A 20,636-nucleotide genomic window follows, 5' to 3' on the forward strand; every position below is an offset into this window, starting at 1 on the left:
ACTACTCTCTATGTAAACAAAATTGTCCTGATGTCTTTTTTTTAATCTTTCTCATCTCATCTTAAAAATATTGCCCAATCTTGAAATCCTCCACCCTAGAGAAAAGATACTTGCCATTCACCTTATCTATACCCCTCAAGATTTTATAAATTTCTATAAGGTCACTCCAATATCTCCTACGATCATGCAAAAAATATCTCAGCCTATCCAGCCTCTCCCCATTACTGAAACCCTCTATTCCCAGCAACACCTCTTCTGAACTCCTTCAGCTTAATAATGTCATTCTGAGAATATGTTGAGCAGAACTGGACACAGGACTCCACAGAAGAGGTCTCACCAAATGCCCTGTACAACCTCAGTGTTAGGAAATACCGCTCTTGAGTGGAAGGATGTGGTTGGTGTTTTAGGCCATGAAGGTAGAGAGATATAAATTTTCCTGATGAAGAAGCAGGAAACAAAATTTTGGTTAAAGAAGCTGAAAAACCTAGAAGAAATGACTAGTCAACATTTTGATTATTAAAAGCAGCAAGAACACCTTGAAGAAATTGAGAAACCAAAAATAAGCAGTATAGAGGTACAATATTAAAAAGAAATAGATTTTAAAAAAAAACTGAAAGCAGTAAAGTATTATAGGTCAGCCAGCAAATGTAAAGCCTTATTTAAGAAATCAGTCCAGTAGTATAGAAATGTAAAGTTTAAAAAGTTGGCAAATAAAAGAAATACTCCAACCTTGCCATGGTATAGACTCTAAAAGGTTCTCAGGTCATTGGCAAAGGCAAACCTAAAAAAAAAGTATATTTAAAGCATTACTGAAATAATACAGATGTAAAACATAGAGTCACAGAGTCACACAGCACAGAAACAAACCTTTCAGTCCTACTCATCTGCGTCGACCTGAAATAGCAATCTGATATAGTCCCATTTACCAGCAACTTTACAATTATAAATTAAATCAGCACAATGAAAAGAAATGGAAAGGGTATAGTCAGCATGGCTTTGTGAGGGGCAGGTCATGCCTCACAAGCCTTATTGAGTTCTTTGAGGACATGACGAGAAAAGTCGACAAAGGCCAAGCAGTGGATGTGGTGTATATAGATTTCACTAAGGCATTTGATAAGGTTCCCCATGGTAGGCTCATTCTGAAAGTTAGGAGGTATGGAATCCAGGTAAATGTGGCTGTCTGAATACAGAATTGGCTGGCCAAAAGAATATAGTGAGTGGTAGTGGATGGAAAGTATTCCACCTGGAGGTCACTGACCAGTGGTGTTCTGCACAGATTTGTTCTTGGGCCTCTGCTGTTTGTAGTTTCTATAAATGTCTTGGATGAAGAAGGAGAGGGGTGGATTAGTAAGTTTACTGCTGACACAAAGGTGGTGTTGGAAATAGTATCAAGGGCTGTTGCATGACAACATGACATTGATAGGATGCAGAGCTGGGCTGAGAAGTGGCAGATGGAGTTCAACCTGGATAAATTCATTTTGGAAGGTTGAATTTGAATATTGAATTCAGGGTTAAAGACAGGATTATTGGCAATGTGGAGGAACAGAGGCATCTTTGGGTTATGTACATTGATCCCTCAAAATTGCCACCCAAGTTCATAGAGTTGTTAAGTGTTTTGGCTTTCATTAACAGGGGGATTGAGTTTATGAGCCATAAGGTTTTGCTGCAGCTCTATAAAACCCTGGTTAGACCACACTTGGAATATTATGCCCAGTTCTGGTTGCCTCATTATAGGAAGAACGTAGAGGTGCAGAGGAGATTTACCCAAGATGCTTCCTGGATTGGAGGACTTGTCTTATGAAGAGAGATTGAGTGAGCTGGGGCTTTTCACACTGGAGGGAAAAAGAAACAGAGGTGACTTGATAGAAGGGTACAATGTAATGAGAGGCATAGATTGAGTAGATAGCTGGAGACTTTTCCCCAGGGCAGAAATAGCTGTCACGAGGGGTCATAATTTTAAGGTGATTGGAGGAAGGTATAAGGGACATGTCGGAGATAGGTTCTTTACACAGAGACATTTAAACAACTGCTGGGCAAGCACATGGATGGCAGTAAATTGAGGGGTGTATAGGTAAGATTGATCTTAGATTAAGATAAATGCTTGGCACATCATATTGGAGCCCGTACTGTGTTGTACTGCTCTATGTTCTAACACTTCCTAGCAGATTTAAGGTCAGAGAAGGCCCATATAGGACGTAAGATTGGATTTCATGAATAGTTCATAAGATATAGCCTTAGCTTAAAATTAAATGCAAAGACTTAAGCTGAGCATGTTAATAAGATAATATTTAGTAAGTACATTGCAAAACAGACAAAACAGCAGAGAGTACAGGCTCTTCTAAACATGTCCTGAATTTAAAAACAAATGCAATTCTTATGTTTGTAAGATTTAACAGAGAGGTTTAGCTTCCAGAAGAATCAATATAGATAAATTAATTAAAAACCGAAAGAACAGCAGGTGTTGTAGATCAGTGACAAAAACAGAAGTTGCTGAAAGATATCAGCAGGGCTGGGCAGCATCCAAGGAGAGAAATCAGAGTTACTGTTTCAGGTCGACTGACCCTTCCTCAGATAAATTAATTTATGAGCTTTACAGATGAGTGGAAAACTGTGAATACGGACCTGCAAAATTTATAAAAGACAGAATTGTTGTTCAAATTCTTCATGGAAAACAATGTCAGATTTTTAAAGTCCAAAGAAAATTTAACTTTGGGGAAAGTTATTCAGATTCTGCTGGAGGCAGAAACTAGAAAGACTCATCAAAAGGTCCTGAGAGAGAAGTCCACCTCAAGAATACCACATAATCTATTCATTCTTTATAAAGTATGGACATCACAGAGAGGCAGGCAACAAGTTTACAAACTACTACCTTGTGCTAAAACAAACAGTTTCAGCAGTGAAGGACAGCATGGCTCACAATGTCCCAACGTCACGAAAGGATGCTACATTTGCAAAGCTGTAGGTCACTTCTAGAGGATGTACAAAACTAAAACATAATATCAAAACAAAACTAGTGGTTATATATGTAAAGAGGGCTACATGGAAGAACACTCAGCACCATTAGAAATGTACCTGATTTGATAAGATACCTCAGTTGAAGGAGATATCTGAGGCCAACTAACGAATCCAGATGAGCCAAAACATTTCTATGTCCATGTATATCTTGTTAATTTTGTGCTTGATGCAGGCTGAAGTGTTACGATCCTATCAAATGATTCACCATAAGTTATAGCCTAAAGGTGGATTAACTGATAGAAGTATAAGAATGGTACAGGCTACATACAATACACATTAGTGAATTAAAATTGTGTACATTATTCATAAATAACCAGGATCACGTTTGAGACTATATGCTGTCTCAAGTTGAGCATCATCACTGAGCTGGAGGAGATTGACAACCTTCCACAGAACAACTGGTCTTAAAGCAAATAGTTGTCAAAACACATGAACAATCCATTATTAACAAATCAGTCAAGAGTAACCAAAAGATCACCACATGGAGATTCCCAGGCTCATAATGGAACACAAACAGAAGACAAAAAATCAACTGAGTTTATTTGTGTTCACATCATTGTGAACATGGAGGAACATGGAGGATGGTACAGACCAATGGAAACATCCAAAGCCTCTATCTTCTGAAACAGAGAAGTCAATGCCAGTGACAGAGTTAGTGCTGAGTGAGCAGCAATCTTCCAGTAACATGATTGAGATTCTGAAACCATTGCTTCACCAGTCAAACAACCACAATAAATGACTGAAGAAGCCCAAACTGGTCGACAAATCAATGGCGATAATGGTTAAAAAGAACAATGTCCTTTGCAAAGGATGTTTTGGAGATAAAAGATCTTCGAACAGAGAAATGATCCGTAGATCAAAACAGGTTCAATACCTCTAAAGAAAGGAATCTACAGTTCTTTCAAGTCCAAAGAGAGTACTTTCTGGGCAACATGTGAAAATCTGAACCACGTATTTGTGAAATCAGACGTTGTTTCAGGTGTTCAATCTGAAGGAATTAGTGTTCATATCACATTGGGCTCCCCCATTCTACTGACATCACACAAAGTCTGTTGATCTAGATAAGGAAATCTAGTCTAGATTTCAGAGGGAATAAATGTATTTATACTAGCTGCCCAAAGTCCTAGTGATTATGTTTGACCAAATGTAATTGTACCTATTGCTATCTTGCAATAAACTTTCTTGTTATCTAAGAACAGTGCCATTTTTATACCCTCTATAAAAGAAAGACCCAAGACAAAGCAAGTGCAAAGAAGGATTAGTAATAGTAATTTTTTTTCAAGCAACTCTCACCCAGTCCAACATAGTGGTATGTGTGGTAAATGCCATAATTGGTTGGAGTTGCCATTTGGGAAAATACCATCACAGAAAACTCTGAATTTTGCTCTAAGTTTAAGATTTACACTGATTAGTGATAGTCAACATGGCTTTGTATGTGGGAAATCATATCTCAGTAACTTGATTGAGGCTTTTGAAGCAACAAAGAAGATTGATAAGGGCAAAATGGTGGATGTGATCTATATGGACTTCAGTAAGATGTTTGACAAGGTTTCTCATGGTAAACTAATTAGCAAGTTTCGATCACATGGAATACAGGAAGAACTAGCCATTTGGATACAAAATTGCCTCAAGGTTAGAAGACAGAGGATGGTGGTGGAGGTTGTTTTCAGACCGGAGGCCTGTGACCAGTGGAGTGCCACAAGGATTGGTGCTGGGTCCACTGTATTTCATCATTTATATAAATGATTTGGATATGAACATAGAGGTAATGGTTAGTAAGTTTGCAGATGACACCAAAATTGGAGGTGTAGTGGACAATAAGTACAACAGGATCTTGACTAGATGGGCCAGTGGGCTGAGGAGTGGCAGATGGAATTTAATTTAGATAAATGTGAGGTGCTGCATTTTGGAAAGGGAAATCAGAGCAGGACTTATATGCTTAATGGTAAGGTCCTAGGGAGTGTTACTGAACAAAAAGACTTTGGAGTGCAGGTTCATCATTCCTTGAAAATGAGGTCGCAGGTAGATAGGACAGTGAAGAAAGTGTTTGATATGCTTTCTTTTATTGGTCAGTGCATTGAGTATAGGAGTTGGGAGATTATGTTGCAGTTGTACAGGACATTGGTTCGGCCACTTTTGGAATAGCGTATGCAATTCTGGTCACCCTATTATAGGAATGACATTGTGAAACTTGAAAGGGTTTGGAAAAGATGTACAAGGATGTTGCCAGGGTTGGAGAGTTTGAGCTATTGGAAAGGGCTGAATAGACTGCAGTTGTTTTCTCTGGAGTGTCAGGGGCTAAGGGGTGAACTTACAGAGGTTTACAAAATCACGAGGAGTGTGGATAGAGTACATAGACAAAGTATTTTCCCTGGTGTAGGGGAGTCCAGAACTAGAGGGCATAGGTTTAGGGTGAAAGGGGAAAGATATAAAAGAGACCTAAGGGGCAACCTTTTCATGCAGAGGGTGGTGCGTTTACGAAATGAACTGCCAGAGGAAGTGGTGGAAGCTGGTACAATTATAACATTTAAAAGGCAACTAGATGGATACATTATTAGATTAGATTAGATTACTTACAGTGTGGAAACAGGCCCTTCGGCCCAACAAGTCCACACCGACCCGCCGAAGCGCAACCCACCCATACCCCCGGAGCACCCGGGGGAAACCCACGCAGACACGGGGAGAACGTGCAAACTCCACACAGTAAGTCGCCTAAGGCGGGAATTGAACCCGGGTCTCTGGCGCTGTGAGGCAGCAGTGCTAACCACTGTGCCACCGTGCCGCCCACAAATTATTAGGAAAGGTTTATCAGGATATGAGCCAAGTGCTGGCAAATGGGACTAGATTAATTTAGGGTATCTGGTTGGCATTGATGAGTTGGACCGAAGGGTCTGTTTCCATGCTTTACATCTTTATGACTGTATGACTATTTCACTGATATTTTGACATGCTGTTTCTGCTATCACATTGTCTAAATTATCACAATCTCTTTGATTTTTTTGTGTCACAAAGATCAAGACAATCGTTCAGCTGCCTCTGGCATTTTCCTCCATCTTCCAAGTTCAGCCCAACCATCCCTTAATGTTACTTGCTGTCCTCACCCTGAACTTAAATCTTTCCCTGGTATCTTTCATCTCTCTTGTTTAGCTATCTCTGGGCTCATCTTATTGATGTGACTCACCTCCTGCTCTCAATCTATTTCTCTACAAACTATGGACTACCCAGCTTTCCTTCCCTGCTCATATGTTAGCTAATGTTTCCATCTCTTCATGTACTGTACCTCTCCCATTCAAAACAGTCATCATTCTTCCTTTTCCCTTGAGACTTCTGTACTGTGTCATCTCTACCTGCCCCCTCTCCAAAAACATTGAATACGTTGTTGCGTCCTGAAAGGGAAAATAGACAGTATAGACAATAGGAGGAACTGAAAGGGATTAATAGACAGTGCAGGTTTTCTAAACACAATGTATGTACTGACAGTTTGAGATGTAAACATGTAATAATATGATTGCTAAATATATTCAGGTGTATTGGTTTGAGTAGAATTGGATAATACAGTGTATCCAGTATAATATGTATTCGTTTGAACATGTTTGGATGATATATTCATGCATAATTGCTTGGAGTAAACACTGTGAATGTGATTAGGTGAAGAGAAAGGTGAATAAATGTATAACCTTTTGATTGGAAATGATTATCTCCAGGAAGAGTCAATTGGAAGCTTGTAATCTGCAAAAATGGTATAAACCCTTTATCCTTGCAATAAAGATTTGAGCTGTGCACCATTTTCGGATAGAAATTGCTTGTTGTCATGTCAAATTGTAGACTAAAGTATATCACTCATCAATTTAGTTTAATGAAAAATTAGTGCAAAATTAAATTATAGAGGACAAGAACAGGTAATAAAAAAACCTAATTTGTTTTAGAATTTTCACAGATATTCTAGAGCTGGAACATATAAAACTAACAAAACTCATGAAGATATTGGGATTCTCCAGAACAACAAGTTATAATTGTGGAGCAAAAACTATTTTCTAGAATCAATGCAAACAATATTAGAAATGTAAATAATTGTAGGAAAGTCTGATATCCACAATTTTGAAATAAAGCACAATAACCTGCTCTTTTTAAGAAATAATGATATCCATTGGGAGTAATCCTGTTTTTGTGAATCATAAAGTCATGCAGTACAGACTCTTTGGTCCAGTCAGTCCAGGCTGATGACAACCTCAAACCAAACTAGTCTCACCTGCCTGCACCTGGCCCATATTCTGACAAACCTTTCCTATTCATGTACCTATCTAAATGGCTTTTAAATGTTATAATTGTACCCACATCCACCACTTCCCCACAAAGTTCATTACACAGACAAACCATCCTTTTTGTAAAAAATTGCCCCATATGTTTTTTTTTCTTCAAATCTCTCTCTTCTCATCTTAAAAAATGTGCCCCAGTCTTGAAATCCTCATTGTAAGGAAAAGACAACTACCATTAATAATTAATGAAGGCAAGCATGCCAAATGCCCTTTTAACCACGCTGTCTATATGTTATGCAAACTTCAAAGAATTGTGCACCTGCACCCCTCATTTCCTCTGTTCTACAATACTACCCAAGGCCCAACCATTAATTGTAATGTGGAGAGGCCAGTGTTGGACAAGGTCAAAAATCACACAATATCAGGTTATAGTGCAACAGATTTATTTGAAAACACAAGTTTTTGGAGCCCCCACTCCTCCTTCAGGTGCTAAAAGCCCTACACTTGTTTGTTGTACCAAAATGCACTGCCTCACATTTATCCAGATTGAATTCCATCTGATATTTTTCAGTCCATTGACCCATTTGATCATGATCCATTTGTAAACTTAGTAAACCTTCTTCACTGTCTACTCTGCCACCAATTTTGATGTCATCCGCAAACTTACTGACCATACCATCTATATTCTCATCCAAATCATTTACATAAATGATAAACAAAAGAGGACACAGAACTGATCCCTGTGGAACACTGCTGGTCACAGCCTGCTGTCTGAAAAGCAACCCTCCACTACCTCCCTCTGTCTCCTGCCATTAAGCCAATTATGTATTCAACTGGCAAGCTCACCCTGAATCTCATATGACCTAATTTTACTAATTAGTCTACAATGTGGAACCTTATTGAAGGCTTTCCTGAAATCCAAACAAACAACACCTAATGTTCTGAGCTCATCAATCTTTTTGGCAACTTCCTCAAAAAACTCAGTCAAGTTGGTGAGATACAATGTTCCTCACACAAAACTAGGCTGACTATCCCTAATCAATTTTGCTTCGCTAAATGCTCATAAATCCTATCTTTTGGAATCACTTCCAACAATTTAGCCACAACTGAAGTCGAACTCACAGGTCTACAGTTCCTCTGTTGTAAAGGATTGAGTTGACAGCTTGTGTTATTTATCAGAATTCATTAGAAATAAAATTGGTGAGAGATGTAAAACAGGCTGTCACCTATTTCACAATATCAGACAAAGTCAGAATCCTCTGCTCCTGGAGATAGTGAGTCTGGAGGAAACGGGTAAATGTATTAGGTGTCTGGAGTCATGCCAGAACACCATTGTTTTCTTTCTTCTGCCAGAATTACTTTCAGGGAATGAAGTTCTGTGGTTGACCTCACTGCCTGCTGCCAATTGATGTTATTTCGAGGTAGAGACACTGGTTTAACCCAGCTGAAGTGGGTATGTCATCCTGCTACATGCCCAACAAGTCAGCTTGCATGGAGAACTTTTTAAAACAGATGAGAAGGGGGTGGGTGTCAATCAAGCAAGGACTCTCAGACCCTGATTGAGGGACAACACTTGCAACAGGTTGTCCAGAGAGAAAACACCCGCCTTTATTTCTTACTGCCCCTTTTTCCTGTGAACCTCAAACACAAACCTTCTTCTTCCTCACAAGTCACTGACCTGATTCCTTGGTCTTCTATGATATTGGGTGTCCTTCCAGCAGCAGAGACAGCCTCCTCCATGGCATTCTGGAGTGGGAGGACTGCTATTCTGATTGGCCAGTAACCCTCACGGGTGATCCATTAACAAATGACCAGTGAGCTTCCAAGATTTGACTTCTTTCATGCCACCAGATCACAGGAGAAAGGGTTGTTTTTTTAAAAGCTTGATTTGTTTTCCACTTGACTGTTGATCCTTTACTGTTGACCTCAAGACTAGTTTGAAGCTGATCTTCATAATAGTAGCTGGACGTTCTGTAATAGCCTTGACAAGACTGAAAGAATTGCTGACTTGAAGGGTTTTGTTAAAGAGTCGTTTTTTAAAACTGTACTTTGCTTAGTTCAACTCATTGATCTTCAACAAATATTATTAGAAACTTTATTTGCTATAGAACATGTATTTTAACTCATACAGTAGGACTACTGGTTCTCAACCAATGACAGTTACCAATATACAAACTCAAGGCCTAAGAATTGACTCAAAAATGTTTTATTTCTCCCAAGAAACCAAGCGGTTAATTTGACTAACAGAGACCTTATTGAGGATAGAAATGCTGTCTGTTTCAAGGTCTTGATCTTTTAACTGGCTTGCTGGAATTATATGTCAAGAGTGTGGTGCTGGAAAAACACAGCAGGTCAGGCAGCATCCGAGGAGCATCTGGGGCTGCCACCCTGTACTCAGTCTTAATAAAGTCATAGTACCAAACAGATATTGACTTGAGATTTCAGAAAATGGTGTGAGTAGTGGAACTGAGATTAATTGCTGAAGAGCTGTGAAAAAAGTGTAACTATTGACAGAGCCACATGGAAATGTTTAGTGTAATGTAACTTGCTATAAGCAACTGAAAGAAACAGAAAAAAAACAAAGAAATAAGCTACCACTGAAACACTGGGTTAGCCCTAAAAGCTGCAACCTTTCTCTTAGCTTCAGTTGAAATAAAAGATTGATATGAAGCAGAACTGGCAACTTTGGCAAGTTCTCTGGCAAAACTACAAAACTGTGATGGACCAACTTAACAAGCCAGTTTCAAAGTGTATTCTGTTCTAAAATTCTGGAAAAAAAACAGTTTGTAGAAATTTTGAACATCTTGACGACATACTTTGAATGCTGAGTGAACATAATATATGAATTATATCTGTTTAATATTAGGGCCTGACATGAAGAAAAAGTCAATTGTTCAATATGTCATTTCAGTAATTCATCTCACAGAATCCTGTGAATTTGTGAAACTATAAGATGATGTAATTACAAACAGAATTGTATTAGGCAGAAGAATTTCCACAAACAGAACATGGCTACTGGATACAGAGAAATTTATTGTCAGAAAAGTGATTGGCAAGTACAGAAGAGCTGAGGTTGTAAATTAACAGTTTGATCACATTCATGAAGGAATAGACCAAGTTTAGTATTATGCTGCTATATACTTCTAGCACAAAGAACAATCACTGACTAAAGGCAGGTTACAAATACTGCAGAGAACATTATGTAATTGGTGAAGAAGACATGTGCAGCTATGGGGAAATCGTCGCTCTGACTTCAAAAAAGCTGAATCAATTCACACACATGTGTATATTTCTAATGAAGTATAACAAACAGATCCAGATAGCTACTGGACGGGTATCAGCTGACAATTCTGACAATTCAGTCTACACCAAACAGCAGGTTGATGTTTCGTTACTATTGGAATAATGACTGCAGAAGGAGAACATCAGGTCAATGTCGAGTGTCAGATAGCATCGTGCAACATCATTACCTCCGACATGGTTATTCATAAATGAAAACCTCGAAGGAACGTTTTGACTCGACGATAGCAGGATACTTGTGCTGTGTATGATCCAGGTTTGCAATCAGTTATTTCCTGATTTCTAAGTCATTTGAATGGGCCTCAGATCCCTAGTTCTGGACTCCGGACTTATTTAGGGAATGTGAAATGAAGAAGGCAGTAGATAGGTGTTTTAGGGCGAATGCATCTCTGTGTTTATTTAACACACAAAAGGTAAGTACAATACAGGAAACATAAGCACATACAATGAACAGGGAAATTGACATAATCCTGTACAAAGAACAAGAATACCATGAAGTACACTATTAGCTGATTAAACACAATTTGAACCTAAAGATAACAGTTTTAATTACAGAATCTCTAATCAGGTTTCCTAACCTTTGGGGTCCCAATTCACTGTCACCACCCACTTTTGCCCCCCTGCTAATGAGGTCAGAGACTTTGGGGTCTCAGGTGTTTCAGCTCACCACTGAGGAAAATGCCATTTTAAAGTGTGCCCAGTCGCTGACGTTCTTGCTGTCAGTTCTCCTGGTTCAGAACACGCCTGTGTCTGGTAGCTCTTGTTCGTGAAGCCCTGATTGGCTTTCCCATCACGGATATCTTTGGTCCAATGAGACCCTTTGTTTGGCTTCCCTGTTCATGATTTTAACTTCAGCATCTGTGGTTCTTAACTCTGAAGCTGTTTGTTGGGGCTGGGAGCCTGTGGGGAAGGTGTTTGTTGGGGTTGGGAGCCTATGGGGAAGGTGTTTGTTGGGGTTGGGAGCCTGTGGAGAAGGTGTTTGTTGGGACTGGGAATTTATGGGGAAGGTGTTTGTTGGGGCTGGGAGCCCATGTGGAAGGTATTTGTCGGGACTGGGAGCCTGTGGGGAAGCTGTTGGTTGGGGCTGGGACTCCGTGGGGAAGGTGTTTGTGCCAAAGGGCCTGTTCCCACACTGTAGGGAATCGAATCTAATCAGGACAACAACATAATGGAAGAGGTCATTGTTGACCACAATAAATATTTAATGTGACTGCTATCCAGACCGCATCAGATGAACCTGGCACTGAACAAAAAAAAAGCAATTGAAGATCATAGGCCATGTACTGACTGCAAACACTCTTCACTCAGATGTTGTAAAAGGTGAGAGTTGTAGCAGTGATGAGCAGAAGGTGTAAAAGCAGTACAGCACTTTGTTGGATTCATCAATTATTCAGTAAAATTCTTGGCCAATTGTCATTGGAGTGTAAACTACTAGACCAACTCATAACCATGGATTTGGAAGGAAGTAGCAAACTTTGAGTTCTCGAGTGAATACGTAAGTCCAGAATTCGACATTCCCTCTGAGAAAATGTCAAAATGGGAATACAAACTGTTTGAAGGAACTCCTGAGCTTTCACGTGCATCACAAGTGTCATGTTATGTTCTCACATAATGTGCTGTAAAGGCTTCCCAAGGAGGGCATGTTATGTCTGCATAAGGAACTCTGAGGTATGTCATCGTTTACAAACATATTTTGGGCAACCAACGTTTTCATACATTGAGAGTTGACATTGTGAGTTGTGCCATTAAGACACTATGAATCCTTCACAACTCTAACAAACACTCGGCTCCCTTACAATATTTTGCATAATAGTGTGTGAATCTGACAGCTCTAAAGCATTGATTTTTGTTGTTTACAATAGAATGTGTTTATAAAATGGATAATTCAGGTTCTGCATTTAAGTTGAAAATGTGTTGCTGGAAAAGCGCATCAGGTCAGGCAGCATCCAAGGAACAGGAAAATCGACGTTTCAGGCGTAAGCCCTTCTTCAGGCTTATGCCCGAAACGTCGATTCTCCTGTTCCTTGGATGCTGCCTGACCTGCTGCGCTTTTCCAGCAACACATTTTCAGCTCTGATCTCCAGCATCTGCAGTCCTCACTTTCTCCTCTGCATTTAAGTGCCTTGCAATTATTACAATTGCCCAGCTTACATGATAAGGAGGTAATTATAATGAAGTGGTCACAACTGCTCAAGGCTTTAATGTTGAATTTGCATGTTGGGCAATGGGTGACCTTCTGTTGATGTACAAATTGAAGCCAGATAGATGGTGTTACTGAATTAGTAAGGAACGATTACTGCAATTGCCCGTAGAATGGTCTCCAATTCTAATGCATTTATACCCTTCCTTTAATAAGAAGACCAAGGGGCCCTCTTGTGTTTCAGTAGTAGTGTCTGTCCCCTGATCTGGAAGATCCACGTTTAAATCCCACCTGCTCCAGAGGTGTGAAATAACATATCTGGAGAGGTTGATTAGAAAAATAGGGTAAATGTTTTAAAATGGAGACCAAAACTACACAGAGATTTCCAGATGTGTTGCATTATAACTGTTCATTAGTTATTGAAATTTGGTTGGAGCATTCTTGAATCTAACTGGCATAACCTGACATTCGTTCAATATATTGGGAAAAGCAGACATTTCCTTATTGTTGATGGTACCTGCCAGTTTCCTTTTAACAAACACATTTTAGATAAGATTGACTCATTACTAATTCTATCAATGCAGTGGAAACAAAATATGCTTCTTTAGCCTGTCAAATTTGTTCATCATTTTGAATACTGTACCTAATTAAGGTCACCTTTTATTCTTGTCTCCTCCAATAACAGGACCAGTTCCTCTAATCTTGTCTTGTATTTTAAATCCCCCATTCCTGGTATCATTCTAGTAAATCTTCTTTGCACTCTTTCCAAGGCTTTAACATCATCCTTCCTTCAATATTCCAAAAGAATAATTTTGCTGAGAGCATTCTAAGTAATTTTTGCCTTTAAGGCACTAATACCCCTGTCAAAATTGTTTTATTTAATTCTCTCAAATCTAAGTTTGTCCAGGCTATTTTTGTAAGTTCCAAAACAACTGCATGGCATTCTTTTCTCTGAACATTCAACAATTCTTTAACTGCAAAACAAACTGGAGAGAGTAAAACACAGGAGCCACTCCCAAAACTTCCAAAATCACTCTGCACCTGACAAAATCAGTCAGAATCAGTTTTCTCTTTTTAAGTCAATATTCTCTGTGGTTGGCTGGTGAACATCAATCCTCACTTTGTTGGCCACCTCAACATCCAATCAGCTGCCAGTCCTGGGAATGGCAACACACCGTAGGGAATTGTCCACAGTTTCCTGAGATTAGCAATTAAGTTGCATTATTTTTCAAGCTGGTCACCATCAGAAACATCTGTATTTGTCTTCTTTTACTCCAAAATTTATAGCTCTTTGTAGTCCAACTGGTTCCACCAAAAATAAAGGGAGAAAAAAAGAAAAATAGTCCACACTACCTCTTGTAAGACTCAAGGATAGAGGCCACCTTGACCAGCTCAATGAGTTTGCTCAGCATTGCTTTCCAAGTTGTTGTAATTTCACCAAGTTCCTGTTCCCTTCCACCTCTATTTTAAAGCTGTTTTGGAATAATTTTTGTATCTTCCCATGAAGACAGAAGTAAAATATTTGTTCATTTCATCTGATATTTCCTTATTATCCCCTTTCTCAATGTCTAGAAGGTCAATGCTCATTTTACTTAATGTTTTCTTTTTTAAATACCTGAAGAAACTCATGTTATTACATTTCTTGTCAACTTCCTCTTGTACTCTAAATTTGTTCTCCTGGTTAATCTTTTAGTCATTGTCAGTCATTCTTTGCATTCTGTCCAATCACCTTTGCACAACGATATTTTTTTTTCTCTAAGGATGTTTTCAATAACTTGTTTGGTTAACCACTGTTGGTGGATCCTCACCTTAGAATTTTTCTTTAAATACTCATTCTGAGTATTGTTTAATATACCCTTACGTATCTGCTACTGCTTCTCTATTGATCTATTCCCTATCCTAGGAGGCATAAGCATTTCAGTTAATTTTGTTTTCATGTCAACACAATGGCCCTTTTTAACATGAGAAACCCATGCTTCTCCATTTCGATATATATGTAAAATTCAGCCATGCTGTGGTTCTACAACCTCAGAGAGTATTTACCCTGAGATCACGAATTAATCCTATCCCATTACATAATGTCAAGTTTAATGTAACCTGCTTTTGGGTTGGTTCCAGAATTCTCAGACTGCATGAGCTTGACCTGCAGGATTTATAGAACATAGAACATAGAAGAATACAGCGCAGTACAGGCCCTTGGGCCCTCGATGTTGCGCCGATCCAAGCCCACCTAAACTACACTAACCCACTATCCTCCATATACCTATCCAATGCCCGCTTAAATGCCCATAAAGAGGGAGAGTCCACCACTGTTACTGGCAGGGCATTCCATGAACTAACGACTCGCTGAGTGAAGAACCTACCCCTAACATCAGTCCTATATCTACCCCCCCTTAATTTAAAGCTATGCCCCCTTGTAATACCCGACTCAATACGCGGGAAAAGGTTCATACTGTCGACCCTATCTAACCCCCTAATCATCTTGTACACCTCAATCAAGTCACCCCTAAACCTTCTTTTCTCTAGTGAAAACAGCCCCAAGTGCCTCAGTCTTTCCTCATACGATTTTCCTTCCATACCAGGCAACATCCTGGTAAACCTCCTCTGCACCCGTTCCAATGCCTCCACATCCTTCCTATAGTATGGCGACCAAAACTGCACACAATATTCCAGATGCGGCCGTACCAGAGTCTTATACAACTGCATCATGACCTCAGGACTCCGGAACTCAATTCCTCTACCAATAAAAGCCAGTACGCCATATGCCTTCCTCACCGCACTATTTACCTGGGTGGCAACTTTCAGAGATCTGTGTACATGGACACCAAGATCCCTCTGCTCATCCACACTACCAAGTATCCGACCATTAGCCCAGTACCCCATCTTTTTGTTATTCTTCCCAAAGTGAATCACCTCGCACTTAGCTACATTGAATTCCATCTGCCACCTTTCTGCCCAGCTCTGCAGCTTCTCTATATCCTGCTGTAACCTGCCACATGCTTCCTCACTGTCAACAACTCCTCCGACTTTCGTATCATCCGCAAACTTGCTCACCCAACCTTCTAACCCCTCTTCCAGGTCATTTATAAAAATGACAAACAGCAATGGTCCCAAAACAGATCCTTGCGGAACACCGCTAGTGACGGCACTCCATGAAGAAACTTTGCCATCAACTACTACCCTCTGTCTTCTTCCATCCAGCCAATTCCTAATCCAAACCTCCAACTCACCCTCAATGCCATATCTCCGTATTTTGTGCAGTAGCCTACCATGGGGAACCTTATCAAACGCCTTACTAAAATCCATATATACCACATCTACCGCTTTCCCCTCATCAACCTCCTTCGTCACCTTTTCAAAGAATTCAATAAGGTTTGTGAGGCACGACTTGCCCTTCACAAAACCATGCTGACTATCCTTGATCACATTATTCCTATCTAGATGTGCATAAATCCTATCCCTTACAATTCTCTCTAAGACTTTGCCCACAACAGAAGTGAGACTCACCGGCCTATAGTTACTAGGGCTATCCCTACTCCCCTTTTTGAACAAGGGAACCACATTTGCTATCCTCCAGTCTTCTGGGACTACTCCTGTAGACAAAGAGGACATAAAAATCAAGGCCAATGGCTCTGCAATCTCCTCCCTTGCTTCCCAGAGAATCCTAGGATAAATGCCATCAGGCCCAGGGGACTTATCTATTTTCACCTTTTCCAGGATTTCCAACACCTCTTCTCTACATACCTCAAAGCCATCCATTCTACTTATTTGTGCCTCAGTATTCTCATCGACAACAATGCCCTGTTCCTGAGTGAATACTGAAGAAAAGTATTCATTCAGTGTCTCCCCAATCTCTTCCGCCTCCACACGCAACTTCCCCCTACTATCCTTGACTGGACCTATTCCTACCCTAGTCATTCTTTTATTCCTAACATACCTATAGAAAGCCTTAGGGTTTTCCCTATCCTATCTACTAAGGACCTTTCATGTCCCCTCCTTGCTGCTTTTAGCTCTCTCTTCAGGTCCTTCCTGGCTACCCTATAACTCTCAATCGCCCCAATTGAACCTTCACGTCTCATCTTAAGATAGGCCGCCCTCTTCCATTTAACAAGGGATTCCAATTCCTTATTAAACCACGGCTCCCTCGCACAACCCTTTCCTTCCTGCCTGACAGGTACATAATTATCAAGGACACTCAATAGTTGCCCCTTGAACAAGTTCCACATATCATTTACACTCTTGCCTTGGAGTCTACTTTTCCAAGCCACACATCCTAAGTCATGCCTCACCGCATCATAATTTCCCTTACCCCAGCTATAATTCTTGCCCTGTAGTACACACTTATCCCTCTCCATCACGAGTGTAAAAATCACCGAATTATGGTCACTATCCCCAAAGTGCTCACCTACCTCTAATTCTAACACCTGGCCTGGTTCGTTACCCAGAACCAAATCCAGTATGGCCTCACCTCTTGTTGGCCTGTCTACATATTGTGTCAGGAAACTCTCCTGCACACATTGAACAAACACTGACCCATCTAACGAACTTGAGCTATAGCTTTCCCAATCAATATCAGGAAAGTTAAAGTCCCCCATAACAACCACCCTATTACTGTCACTCATCTCCTGAATCACCTTCCCAATCCTTTCTTCAATGATTCTAGGACTATTAGGAGGCCTGTAAAAGACTCCTAACAGGGTGACCTCACCTTTCCTATTCCTAACCTCAGCCCAAACTACCTCAGATGGCAAGTCCTCATCCATCGTCCTTTCCACCGCTGTAATACTATCTTTGACAAGCAATGCCACACCTCCCCCTCTTTTACCCCCACCTCTGACCCTACTAAAACATTTAAATCCCGGAACCTGCAACAGCCAATCCTGTCCCTGTTCTAGCCATGTCTCCGTAATAGCCACAACATCGAAGTCCCAGGTACCAACCAACGCTGCAAGTTTATTGTGGCCAAACCCTCGATTGCAAGGACACAGCTCCTCAGATTTTGGTAGCATCAAATGTCTGACTGACCATTACCTAGCCTGAAAGCAAGCCCCTTGATTGACCGTAGCATTGAACCCTGGCTGCTTGGAGACCCCCTTCACTCCATTAAAGACTGCTCCCCTTTGGCTTTCACAAATCACCATTCACTTGAAACACATCTAGTGTATTATGAAAAGAAGAAGTTCATAGTGTATGGGATAACATAAGAGCACAAATACAAGGTTGGCTGTATTGCTGAAAGCATGGAGAAGTGGATCTCTTTCTGATTGGAAGCATATGACCATGGAGTGCCGCATGAATCTATGCTGGAGCCTTATCTCTCTACAATTTACATCAACAGTTTTGATGAGGAGAACAAAGGAATAGTAGTAAATTGGTGCAATGTAGGTCTGACATTGATATAGCACAGTACAGAGCAGCATGGCCACCTCCTTTACTGTGCAGTGCTTCCCACTATGACAAGCTGCAATTAAAAAGCCACTAACATACTGATGTTGCCATTTTAAACTTGAGGGGAACATTGGGAAAGCTTTTCTCAATATCAAAAACCTGAGTTTTTCATTCTCATTATATTTTTCCCATTTCTTAGCACTGCTCACATCTCTCCACCAAGGGGAAAATTCCATCCTACACACACAACTTACTGCAGAGGAGAAAGTGAGGACTGCAGATGCTGGATTCCTGAAGAAGGGCTTATGCCCGGTCGATTCTCCTGTTCCTTGGATGCTGCCTGACCTGCTGCGCTCTTCCAACACTCTCTGATTTCTACCTTCGAGACAGTTCTGTATCTAAATGGCTAGTTCTCCCTGTGTTCCATGAGATCTAACCTTGCTATCCAGTTTACCATGAGGGACTTTGTTGAACGCCTTACTGAAGTCGGCGTTCAGTGGTTAGCACTGCTGCCTCACAGCGCCGGAGACCCGGGTTCAATTCCCGCCTCAGGCGACTGACTGTGTGGAGTTTGCACATTCTCCCCGTGTCTGCATGGGTTTCCTCCGGATGCTCCGGTTTCCTCCCACAGTCCAAAGATGTGCAGGTCAGGTGAATTGGCCATGCTAAATTGCCCGCAGTGTTAGGTAAGGGGTAAATGTAGGGGTATGGGTGGGTTACGCTTCGGCGGGTCGGTGTGGACTTGTTGGGCCGAAGGGCCTGTTTCCACACTGTAATCTAATCAAATCTAATCAAGTCCATATAGATCACATCTACTGCTCTGTCCCCATCAATCCTCTTTGTTACTTCTTCAAAAAACTCAATCAGTTTTGTGAGACATGATTTCCCATGCACAAAGCCATGTTGACCTTCCCTAATCAGTCCTTGCATTTCCAAGTACATGTAAATCCTGTCCTTTAGGATTCCCTCCAACAACATGCCCACCACCAATGTCAGGCTCACCAGTCTATTGTTTCCTGGCTTTTCTTAATCACATTCTTAAATAGTGGAACCACGTTAGCCAACCTCCAGTTTTCTGGCACCTACAAATAGCTTAGCAGGGGTCACAGCAGTCACTTCCTTAGCTTCCCACAAAGTTCTAGGGTACACCTGATCAGGTCCTGGGGATTTATCCACCTTTATATGTTTTAAGATATCCAGCACCACCTTCTCTGTATTATGGACATTTTTCAAGATGTCACCATCTATTGCCTCACGTTCTGTACCTCTCATGTCCTTCTCCACCATAAACACTGATGCAAAATACTCATTTAGTATCTCCCTCATCTCCTGTAGTTCCACACGTAGGCTGCCTTTCTGATCTTTGAATGGGCCCTATTGTCTCCCTAGTTACTCTTTTATCCTTAATGTATTTATAAAAACTCTTTAGGTTCTCGTTATCCCTATTTGCCAAAGCTATCTCATGTCCCCTTTTTGCCCTCCTGATTTCCCTCTTAAGTATACTTCTTCTTCTACTGCATGGGTTTCCTCCGGATGCTCCGGTTTCCTCCCACAGTCCAAAGATGTGCAGGTCAGGTGAATTGGCCATGCTAAATTGCCCGCAGTGTTAGGTAAGGGGTAAATGTAGGGGTATGGGTGGGTTATGTAAGGATTCACTCGATCCCTCCTGTCTTGTTCTACAGATCTGTTCACTAAAGGAATTTTTCAGCTATTTCCGCCCTGAGGTCAATGATGCAAACCTTATTCTAATGACTATTGCAGATGCTAATACAATAATATCCCCCCCTCCCCCACAACCATTAGACTTTTTTGTTTACAGAATTTAAAAAAGCCATTGTCAAATCCATAAGATCAAAATATACAGTCGTGCATCCCAGAAGATCTGGTAAACACAGTATCAAAAATGGTGATTGAGGAACATACGCTTCATCAGGTTTTAAAGGATTATTTTGTTGTTTTTCCCACTGGATTTGACCCGATGCTAACCTATCATCATTATTTACGTTGGATTTACCCTTCACATGCACTTGCAGCGATTCTCCTGAATTGTCTTCAAAAACAGGATGTTTCCACAATACTACAGGCTTTTCACTCTAGGACTGAATTCCTAGCTGATTTATGAGAACTGTCCCAATATCGAAACACTTTTCATTCAAATCAAAACAGCTTTCTGCAATGTCATAGATGTGGACTGATACTTGATATTTGCTAAGGTTTTGCAGTTATTTTGACATCTTTAAAACGTGTCTCAATCTTTTAACACCTTGGTGTAAAAGACAGTATGGAGCAATATTTGGTGGAAGGTATTCAAGCACTGGAAGAAATGTTTGGTGTCCACTATAAATTGTTGGTAGTGCATTTTCCAATAAGACGAAACTTCTGTTACAACGAATATTTTTATAACACAATGTTTTTTTTCTCTAAAAATTGTAGATGATATGCCAGTAAGTCTTTTGTTTTTGATTCCTATCCTAAATGTCAGAATAGCATAGCTCAGGCCAGATTGCCTTGCCACTCAAAGTCAAATAAATGCCAAC

This window comes from Chiloscyllium plagiosum, unplaced genomic scaffold, assembly GCF_037043375.1.
Source record: "Chiloscyllium plagiosum isolate Xiang-an unplaced genomic scaffold, Cpla_swu_hap1 HiC_scaffold_7, whole genome shotgun sequence".
In the NCBI taxonomy this organism is placed as follows: Eukaryota; Metazoa; Chordata; class Chondrichthyes; order Orectolobiformes; family Hemiscylliidae; genus Chiloscyllium; species Chiloscyllium plagiosum.